The 11,709-nt window shown below is 39.0% G+C and overlaps 1 long non-coding RNA gene across 7 annotated transcripts in view; it reads right to left on the reverse strand.

The window, feature by feature from the left end:
• Positions 1 to 11,709, reverse strand: part of LOC103137405 (uncharacterized) — a 106,922-nt gene that overhangs the window by 61,109 nt on the left and 34,104 nt on the right. The window contains exons 1-2 of one of the 7 annotated variants that reach the window (XR_476142.2): positions 6,828 to 7,064; positions 6,676 to 6,725 (exon numbers count right to left, since the gene is read on the reverse strand). The exons of 5 other annotated variants lie outside the window; for them this stretch is intronic. This is a non-coding gene — a long non-coding RNA (uncharacterized LOC103137405). Of the gene's footprint in view, positions 1 to 6,675; positions 7,065 to 11,709 lie in introns of those variants that run through there. One more of the 7 variants, XR_476135.2, reaches the window with a different exon arrangement.

The following is an 11,709-nucleotide window of genomic DNA, read 5'->3' on the forward strand; positions in this document are numbered from 1 at the left end:
AACGCCTCAGTCAGAAAATGAGACAGCGACCCGAAGAATATGAGCTTCTGAAAACACGTTCGTCATTTGGGCCTCCTGTTATAAGCCGGAGCAACACAGGCAGAGTGATGTCTCCAGGCGCTCTTTGTCATTTACTGTATCTGGCAGCGCAACCGGTGATGAGTAAAGGTGCAACAGAGCACACACGCCCACGGACGCCCACACGCCGCTGACCTACTACTGTTTTCACCTTGACAAGACAACTTCTGACATTTGCCGATCTCAAACCTGACTCATGGGAACGCACACGCTACAATCCAGAAGTGATCTGAATGGCTTACAGTCATCTGAGGAAATGACTCTCGAAGTCAGGCTCGCATCACACAGGCACATGTGTTGATACTGAGCTGAGATCCAATATTATTAGTAGTATTGGTAAATGTTACATATATATGTAGTATATATCTATATCTATATCTATCTATATAGATGAATAAATTTCACCAGAGTCCATGTAAGTGTGACAGCCCGACCCCGTGTCTAGTTGACATTACCAACTCATGAATTTCTAAAATGAAAAGGCTTTTTAAGGACACTGTCATGGTTTCATGATTTGACGAAGCAAAACCAGCTTGATTCAAACCAGTACGAAACTTACACATACCGACACTGGGAGATACACACATTTACGACATACACATATTGTTGTGGCCAGAGCTGAAGAGGAGGACGGGTCACACTTAGATATGATTTAATCCTCAATATCTGCTAGTCTGAAGCCCAGTTTGCCTAGTTTGACCAATTTATCACCATGTACAAATAAGATAAAGCTGGGGTGCTCTGGTGGCGGAGGGGCAAAGCACAACCCATGCATTGAGGCCCTAGTCCTCATGCCGGTGGTCACAGGCTCGATTCCCAGCCTGGCGACACCTGCTGCATGTCCCCCCCCCCACATACACACACACACACACAATCCTCCCTCCTGTCAAACTACCCTCAAATAAAGGCCACTAGAGCCAAAAAATTAAGATAAAGCTCTGTAAGATGCAAAAAAAAAGTGTTCAGACACACTTTTGTGCATCCATTTTGCATTTTTAATGAAATAGAAGTATAAACTTTAAGCAAATACTCCTTATTTACTGCTTTCTACTTCAGCAAATGCATTCTGATCAATATTTCAGTCTGCCACAGACTGTTTTGGGCAATTCGAGAAATTCAAAGTGTTGCAACTCTGATGTGTCACATACACTACGCATATACGCCACTGCAACTAAATTATGTGTGCAGCACATTTGTCGAAGCAAAGACCCAATTCCACACTTTGCTACACCATGCAGACTTTCTGTCTGCGCTGATGAAAAGTTGCTCGTCTTCCGTTAAATTACTGCCACTCATTTGCAAGACTGGCCGACTCAGCTTAAAGAAGGAACTCAAATGTTTCATTGTGAAATTTAAAACATTTGAAAATGTTGTGTGTTATGCTAATAGCAAAAATAATTACTCGGTTTCACTTCTAGTCTTGGAGTATGTGACGTTATTTGGCTAAGTAAAATCAAAGCGAGTTTGAGTTGTGTAGCTTAAAGAACATGGATGTCCAATGTGCGTGTCTGAACAGACGAGTCAAATGTTCATCGACATGTCGTCAAATTACACAGTTAGGGAGCCATTATTTCATTCATTCAGGTGTGTTGAGCCAGGAAAAGAACTAAAACACACAGGATAGAGGCCCTTAAAGGGACTGAACTTGGACATCAGCGTTACAGGCTCTTTCTGGTGCTGTGAAGGTTTTTATTCATACCTCAAAAACAGCATCATGTGCAACTATTCTTGCAGAGTAAGCATAATTATTCCCTTAAATGTGGACACAGATGTCTGTCTGTTTTAAAGCTTTCTCTCTCTCTTTGTTTTTTTTTTTTTTGTTTGTTTTTTTGCAGTTTAATGTGGTCACGGTAAAAACTTCAACAACAAGAAACAGCTTTGGGACACCGCTTTAACACAAATACAGCACACAAGCTGTTGGACTAGGAGATGATTAACGTTAATCAAGCACCGTTAGTTTACAGCTTACAGACAAACTGAACTACAACAACCTGATTATACTGAACATCTTCCACTGGATAAAATAGGAAATTACAAGATGATGTTCCCAACAATGTTAATGTCAGTAGGGAATAAATTACTAAAGATAGCATTAGGCTTTTACCTGAATATCAACCAGAGCAAGTTAGTGTCATAAGTTTAAAACTCACACTTGGATGCAAAATCACTATAGCGAAGAAGCACTGTGTGAATCTACTTGCAATTATATTTTATTTAACATTGTTATTATTAACTTTTGACATTTTAATCAAGAAATGTTATGAGGAGAACAAAAACCTGATTAATTACATGCAGTGTTAAGTTCATGTATCAAGTTCAAGTTTTGTTTACTGTACTCATATTTTGGTTCTTAGAGGTTTTATTATATATTAATAGGTTGTCTTTGTTTCTTCCAAATATGTTTTATGCAGGGTTAAACTAAGGACCAAAATATTTCACAGTGTTTTTATTTCACTCTTTGGTAGGGATTTGAACCATTAGTAGGGCAGACAACAGTAGACAAAAACTAATCAATCGTCCAAACATCCGTTAATTTTCTCATTGGACCTCAAAGAAAAAACAGAAATTAGTATCATTTTTTAAAATCTGATTGGCGCCTGTCTTGGCACAATTTGCTTCATGTCGAAATACTGACCCTGTGCATTAGATCAAACAGTAAAGTGTTAAAGTGTTAAATTACACCATGATGGGATTGCTCCATGGTTACAGCAGGACTGTGAGAGGAAAGAAAATAACTGGGCTATTCTGAACCCAGCATATGTTAGGATATGAGTCCCTGCTTCAAGTAAAAAAAAAAAAAACTATAAAGTTTTACAGTCCAACCAAGAGTTTTCCTAGATGTTGTGTCAGTAATTAGACACCTTAGGACATTTAGGTTTAATCAATGGCTACAGTGGACGTCATCACTACATAACATTTAATTTATCAAACAATATGCAACAACAATAAAGTTGACATGACAACATCAACTTCCAATCCTGTTCGATTACGATTTTGTTGTAAAACAATCAGCTTTGGTGTCTCCACAGTGAAGGGTGACAGATGAACCAAGTAACTTTTTTTTCTTTTTTCTTGTATTGCATGGGGGTGGGAGAGCATTTCTCTGCCCGGCAACAGAGAGAGCTGAGTCATCTCTGTCACAGCCCTCCCACGCCTCGCCACGCTGCACTACTCTCAGTATCTCTCGGTGTGGAGAGGCACAGCCATGGACTTGATACCAAAACTAGCATCATCACTTCATCCAGGCCCACAGATGACAAAAACATGCAGTTACCGTAAAGGTTGGCGGGAGGAGGGGGGCCTTGGTGGAACAAGGCTGGCATGGGTGGGTGTGGGTGTGTTTTGTAGCTGTAATGTGTGTGTGCGTGTGTGTGTTAGTCTTTCAAAGATAATTTGCAGAAACTGAAAATTATCAATTTCTGTAAATGGATGACAGTCATCCATTACAAAGGGAGTGTCTGAAGGAGTAAAGAGAAAGCGATTAGAGATGTTTTTTTTCTTTGTGTTCTTCTGACCAATCTGTAGGCTGATTTGAGACAAATGTGATATAAAATGCCTTCAAGGCAAGACTTCGTTGATGCGCTGTTGTCGTATTACATTTGTAGAAAGGCATTGACAACTAGAAAGGAAATATTAAATAATAACAAAAATCAAAGTTACATACCCCTAATTTTGAATATTTGGGGTATTTAGGCCTGTTTGCTTGCAGCATCTATGGTGCACCCGTTGCCCCCATGTTTAACCCTCCCTTACACTGTGCTAAATTTTGCTGCTCGTCTACTGCAAACTTTTCTGGCATATTGACATCTGTGCAGTTTGTTTAGCTTGCTCAGCAATTTGTTCTGTAAAGTGTTAGCTGGCGGTTTTGGTTACTTCACTGTGATCAAGGTTTCGATATTTATAACCCAGGTCAAAACTTGAATAAATGAACTCCTATATGTTTGTAACTACAGCTGTGTTACTTAAAAGATTTCCATCCTGATTTTTTTTTTTTTTAAAAAGGTTCCATACACATAACATTTCTAAGAAACTGAAAGGTTAAATAATTGTTTCTCTGTCAAAAGAAACCAAACTGTTTTCCTTTTTTCAGCTTCAGCTCTTTCCAGAAGAAAGACTGTAAATCTCTCAGAGTACTAATGAAACCATTGTGGTTAAAGGCTCTCAAATCAATTTAAAAGAAGGAGAAAAGAATAAATCTCATTTACTTGCACAAGTGGTTCTACAGATGCTGCGACTAAAAAAACTGAACTTATGATGTGCTTAAAACTAGACAAAACAGAATAAATATCATAAAATTAATATTAATGTTAACATCTTGGACTTTCTTTGTAAAATGATTATTAAATTAAATGCATGTTGTCCAAACGCTTTCTACAATATAACACCTGAGAAGGCACTGAGTTGCCAGCAATTTACTTTAAAAACTGACCAATTGCCAGTAAATACAAAGAATTCTATTACAAAAGTAGTATTAGTGAACAAACGCTCTGTATCGATGCAGTGACTTTTTAATTATCATCTTATCTAAAACTAGCGACCTGTCCGGTAGTACCCAGCCTGTCACTCAATGACCACAAGAGACAGGCACCAGCATCTCATGACTCAGCAAGGAAAAGCAGGTAGAGACTGACGGGATTTCATGAAAATCTAATTATTACGCTGGTACACAATAATGTTGACATACAGTGAGTGACACTGAGGTGTCTGCATGTCTAATCATAAACTCTGAATCAACAACATGTAGCCTCAGTACATCATTTAAGGTAGCTAGCCAAGTAGTTTCTGACATTAGCTAAGCAAACTAATGTTGCAGGAGGCAGCAATTTGAGAGCATTGCAATTTTCTGATTAATTTTCTGGACTCAACATGAACATGGTTTGGAAAAAAAACAAAAAAACAAAGTTAACATCTTTACCATAGTTCAGATTTAAAGTACTCTGACTGTTATTGTTTTAGTTGTATTCAGCCAGCTCCCTCTTGTACTTTAGAACAGAAAGATGGCGAACAAACATTGCTCTAATTTTTGAGGAAAGACTGAAGCATTGGTAAATACATCAACCAGGGACGCCCAAACGGCTGGAACCTACTTTACCAACTCAATGTACGTAAATTGCTAAGCTAACATGTCAGTGCATTATTGCCACTTGTTGGATTAGAGAGTTAAATTGTATACCAGAGTCAAATGTTGGAGGGAACATTTGAGATAGCATTAGCATTACCTTTAACTGCTTCAACTAGCTAACAGGAACAAGACGTGCTGTACAGCCTGCACTAAGGTAGCTAACACCAGCATTGTGCCAAGCTTAAGAAGGCATGTAGTTTCACAATAGTACTTTAGCTTACCAAGAATAAAATAAAAAAGAACACCAAGTAGTAGAAATCCTTACAGGTCTTAGCAATTTTTAGTTTTGTCAGTTATGCTCGTTAAGAGATTTTGATGATTACATAAAACATACAGTAAAAGCTAATAGACGCTCGAGATAAGCTCCAATAGGACTGCGAGAGGGTCTGGTCAGATATGGTGATTTTGAAAAAACAAAGACATACTGTCCTTGACGTACGTTCATATTTTCATACGTTCATGCATTCATTTTTTTTCCCATCAGACAGAATCGCTAACGCAAATTCAAATTTGATGGTGTTGTAACTTCCAGGAGCTAATGGACCATGATTTTCATATTGATCCATCACTGTGTGCCTTACACATTCTCACAAAACTACATTAGAGTAAAGAATCTAAAGTCAACTCCAGGCAACTAGTTCACCCTCTAAACCTGGAGCTTGTGTTTCTTTATTTTTACGGTACAGCTTGCGGATAAGATGCGCATCGATACAGACTGTGAAACTCTCACCAACACCACTAAAAGATTCATTTCTGTACATAAATCGCTCCCGAGTTGTACTTCTTTGATCATGTTCTTTTTATTGTGAGGACAGCTGCTGCAATATCACCAAGACATCTAACACAAACGCTTTCACTTTAGCCCTTCGAGGTGCGGACAGAGCATCACCATATGATTGAGCGACTAAATTTAGAGCAGCCGGTCACAGGACAAGTGGGAAACGTAGCCAGTGTTCGCCACAGCCAGCCCTGCCACCAACACGCTAAAAACGGTTCCTGTCCCCAGCTGTGATTATCAGAAGTCCAATTTTACCTCACTTGTGCTATTTTCAGTACTTTGCTACAAGACAATGAATTGTGCTTTTTATTTTGCACCACATCTGCTGAATGAAAACCAATCAGGGTGATCTATTTAAAGAGTGCTTTAAGACTAAAGAGAAAAGAATAAGTCTCTAGTAGCGAGAGTTAAAATCATCAAAGATGAGAAAACGCTTTATATTTTCCGTCCAGATCTTTATTTCTTCCTGCTTTAAGCCTTATGCTGTCGCTTAGGTTATAACTTTCTTTGAAGCCTTTTTGATTTGACCACCTGAAGTAGGAAAACGGCAACAAAACACTGGAGCCACAGCTGAGAGTGCAAAGCAGTCATTAAAGTTAAAATATGAGGGGTTCCCTAGAGTCTGCCCACCTCCTCTGATTTTCAAACAGAAAACGTCAGTAATGGCCGAAGTAAAGCTCAGCTTGCTTTCACTTACCAGTTTGTCTCCCTTCATCCTCCTCTTCATCAGAAAGTCGCCAGTGAACACTGAGAAGAGAGGAGAAAGAAGGGAAAAAGAAGAGAGAAGGAATGTTTTAATCACTCTGAAGGAAGCCAACCACCTTCCCACTCACATTGCTGAGTATTCACCTCACACAGACACACAGCACAGCTCAAAGCACAAACTAAGAGATGCCTCCAACAGACCCAGAAGAATCACAGCAAGATAGGGAAAAAAAACATAGTCGGGGGGTTACAGAGTGAAAGAGTGACAGTAAGACAGAAAATGTAGATCCAGAATAGAAAAGAGGAATGAATAGAATGTAGAGAGGAGAGCATGATGAAAGGGGGAGGAGAAAAAGAGCGAGAGTGGGGAAAGAAAAACTGAAATGCATGGCTTGGCTGAGTCATCTGTAACCACCACTTCCTTCACTGCTCTTAGAGCTCTACTGATGACTGGCCAACTTCTAAAACAGGCACACACACACACTAATCATCTCCTGCTTTCAGCTTCACACCACTCAACATCATTTGTTTTCTAAAAAAAAAAAAATATCTCCTATGTGGCTCTACTTCTACATATACCATCACGGGGAGCATGAGAATGGCACAAATCTAACGGGAGGTACAAGGTTTTAATGTTACTGCTTGAAGATTGCGTTTAATTATATATTTAGGAGTTAAGACACTTCAAATAACTGCAGTACACACAGGACCGAGAAGTCTGTTGCATCCTTGAGATTATGGGATGATTATGTGAAAGCCTGGGAAAGCGAGTCATGGGCTGACCCCACTCCAACCAGTCAAATCAAGACCGTTTCCTTTCCCAGAGTCCCCTAAAGGATTGTTTCTAAGTTGGGCTTGTTCAGAAGCTTGCTTGATATGTTGTTAGATGATGGGGAATCACAGAAAAAAAAAAGAAATGTAACTTCTTTTCTAAAAAATGTTTATTATTCCATCTACCCGGCAGCTAAATGGCCCTTTTCTACTGGACTATACAGCCAATGGCTTCTTCATTAGGTACACTATGTAATACCAGGCTGGAGCCCTTTTTATCTTCAGAACTTTAGGCTTTGGCTGCTGCTTGGAGATTTACAATATTTTTGGACTCGAGTCAGCTGTAGTCGCCATGCCAGGCCACTACATGGCGCTGTGATTTTAGAATGTCACTGATCCTTAGCTTCCACCTCGCTAACTTTCACCTCATAGTAAACAGTAACTCATCTCCATCTGCCATGAACAAAGTGGATATGTAATGTGTTCCTTATCAGAGACGGTGCCAAACTGAACAGGTTAAGTAGCACAATTCTAGCCGCGTTTGTTTTTGTTGTTTTATTTCCATGCAAGCATAGAACAAACCCTACAGGCTTTCACACATCCACGCGGGGTTGATACGGAAAAGTTTCACTCGGAGACCTGGTTTCAGATAATGCCGTTGTGAGACATTCTGGTGTCGCGTAAACGAGTGTCTGGACTGCAACAAAAAGGCTACGGTTTAGCCGTGTAAACGGGGAATCTTAATTTTCATGGCATAGATTCCAGAAAAGGTCCTCAGACATTTTGTTTCCTTTTGACATTTGTTCACAGCATCAGTTCTCACCCCAAATGTCCCCTGTTGGATTGAGACCGGGTGACTATGGAGGCCAGGTAAGTGTAGCTAACTCACTTAAGAAGCCATTTTTTGAGATAATTTGAGCTTTGGATCATAGTGGAGTATCCGGCTTTAGGAAGCCATAAGAACATAGACATACTGTAGGGATGGACATGATCAACAACAGGCTGCAGGAATGTTTTATTGGTGTAAAGGTGAAAACCGCTTCACTTTCACGTTGCTGACTCAAAATGTTGACTTTACACGTAGACTACTGTATTGCTTTTTTAAGTTGTGTTACAGGAACTCATCCCACAAAGCATATTTGATACACATTTCATTGAAAGTGGAAAAAATATTTCTATTTAAATATCTCATGTTACAACACAGACATATACAAGTGCGGCCTAAACATGTACTTTTTTATTTTATTTTCAAAGTTAGACACTGCGATTTTTGTTCAAATGTGCTCAGTAGTTCGGGCATTACTGTTTCCTTTTACGTCAGTAGTTCGTGTATTTTTATTATGTTCGAAAACATCGTTAAAGAACTTTACAGACAAAGGAATATTCCTCTGAAAAGTGTCATATCTTGGGCTACAAAATTACTGAAAATGCAGCCAAATTCAATTGGAAAAGCAAAAACACTTAAAAAGTCTGACAACTACTGCTTCAGCCCAGTTTAAATTGGTAAAAGACGCCGTGGCTCCTCGTAGGTCATTTTTGGTTACAGTGCTGTGGAAACGGAAATTCCTAACATTGCTGAGATAAAAAAATACCTTTACATCTCCTCCATGCAGACAACATTTAACCTTTTCAAATGTCATTTAGCCACACAGGCTTAGGCTTATCATAAAAAAGCAAGCTTCATGTAAACAACAGAAATCAAGCGAGTGCATTTTTGGCATAGTTGTGGAGAAAGATTTGACCCAAAAGAGGCCAGCCAGACTTGACTGTCTGGGTTTGGGGAAATAAAACGGCAGTAATAGCACTTCTTTAAAAATGAAAAATTGTCTTGTTGAAGGAGAATTATGCAATGTTTCCTGACAAAAGATCTGATTATGCTTTGAGCACTGAGGCAAGTGGCCCGATTTCTGTTTTAGATCTCCGAGAGAAAAAAAAGTAACTGCACCATGACAAAAAAAAAAAAAAGTAAGATTACAGTTTTTCAGAATGTTTTGTTAATACCCAATAACTCATTTATAGTTCATTTATTCTTGTCAGAAGTTACACTTAACTATGTTTGTAGCGATGAATAATTTTTTTATTTGTATTTGGGTTATTTTATACAGTTTTTCAGATTAGTGTGTCACTGGTACACACACAAACACACACACACAGTTCTTGTGTCAATATGAAATATCAACTCCCTCATCTCAGAAACAGAAACAAACCTAATGAGCCAAACACGACAGCATCACACCCCAGGACTGTTCCTTCTGCGCACAAACAAACATGTACCCACTGAACCGATGAAGCCCGTGAGGTCAGAAACAAATTACAGATTATTTTAAAGTTCGGCTTGTGACACATAAATGTTTGAAATCAAACTAAATTTGCCATCAGAGAAAGACAATTGACCAAATAAAGTTACTAAAAGAAAATGGTGATTTTATCAAGGGAAAAAAGCATCCAAAACAACCTGGAAACAAGCTGCAACCTTTTTAAATCACAACATTGTTTCAGTTTCGTGACCCCCACATGGGCCTCATTACTGGACGAACTCCTGGCTAAAGCAATCACTTAAAAAGAATAGTTTGGGAAAAGCAACACATCAGAAGAAATTCGAGAACAAATCAGAAACAAAGTCACTGCCAACTTCGCAAAGGGTTACAAAGCCGTTTCTATGTTTTTGAGAATCCAGTGAACCACAGCGAGAGCCGTTATCTACAGGAGGAGAAGAACTGGAAACAAAAATGAGCCTTCCTAAGAGTCTTGAAACGCTACTGCAAGAACACAGCGACTGCTCATCCAGGAGGTCACAAACAAGCCGAAATAACAAAGCTCTACAGGCCTCATGGTTACCGCAAGGATTCATAATTCAAGAAATTAGAGTCTGGGGTAAAATGGTGATTGTTCTGAAAAAAACAAAAAAAAAAAATATATATTTATCGAAAAGAAAATAAAGGACAATTTCAGAATCTGTCCAAAATCCTGATCATCTCCGAGTCTTTGGATAAACAATTACTGTCAAGACTAGAGTGGAACTTGGAGGGTGGGAGTCCTTTACACATTAAAACATGACAGTCTGGGGTTGATTTACCATGTCAGGATCTACACAAGTCGCCACAATTGATGGAAACGTCAACTCTCTTAAAAGTGGAAGAGAATGTTGGGAATCATTTCACAATCCTAAATGTGTTTTGTAAAGTGCTTTGTGGTTTCTGACGTGTAAAAGTTGCTACAGAAATAAAGTTTACGTACTTAAGTGGCTCCCACTTTCAAATGGCTTCAAAACAACAAAATTAATCTGTATTAGTTTAAAAACGATAATCCTCCACGTTGCCATTCCTGCCAAGGGTGAGACAATAGGGCCAGTGTGGTTGAATACTTTAAGCTCCTTTAATTACATGAAATCATGATTTGTAAACTCCTTTTCGTGTTTATTCAGATTATCCTTGTCTGGTGTTATTGTTTTTTGATGATCTCAAACGTTTAAGTCATACAGAAAAAAAAACAAAAAAACAAAAACGAATCTCTGCCAGGCAAATACTTTTTTAAACAAATCGATAAACTGACAAATCGGCTGATATTTGGGTCTGCATGGGCCCTAACGCCAAAAAAGTAACGCAAATCCCACTGAGGCCTGAACACTAAATGTCTAAAAGCACAACTAATGTCAAAATAAGATCACAGGTTAAGATCAAAACAGCTTTTATAAGATGGTAGATTTGAACATCACTTTTTATTTCTCATAAGCACCAAATCAGAAGGACATTACCACTTACCCCTCTGCACCTGACAGGGGATCTGACACCTGGCATTGTGATTTCTCGTAAATAACTTGTCATGAGTAGAAACGGTTTCGCTTAAAATAATTCTGGTTGTTTTTTGTTTTTTTTTGTTTTTTTTTTCTCTTCCTTTTGAGGGGTAAATCATAACCCGTGAAACTATCTGCAGCCTGCGCTCGACCAGCGCTTTCGTTGACATTCAGAAACACGTCACAGTGAACCCACCGTTCTGCAGAATGACACATCAAGAGCATTAGTTAAAACGAAAACAAAATTACTGCCTCATCATGAGAAGATCGTCATCAGCAGCATGCAGCTTTGGCCTCCAATGTGATCGGTTCCTGTTTGCAATTCTAGAAGTGATCGGCGTGCAACTGGGAGATGAACTCCTACTCCGTCCAGCTGAGGAAACGATGGGAACTTATTAAACGCAATGCTTCCTCTGCAGTTCCCACGCTTATCACAGCACACTTGAACGATCGAGTACAAAT

This window comes from Poecilia formosa, unplaced genomic scaffold (assembly GCF_000485575.1).
Source record: "Poecilia formosa unplaced genomic scaffold, Poecilia_formosa-5.1.2 Scaffold40, whole genome shotgun sequence".
In the NCBI taxonomy this organism is placed as follows: Eukaryota; Metazoa; Chordata; class Actinopteri; order Cyprinodontiformes; family Poeciliidae; genus Poecilia; species Poecilia formosa.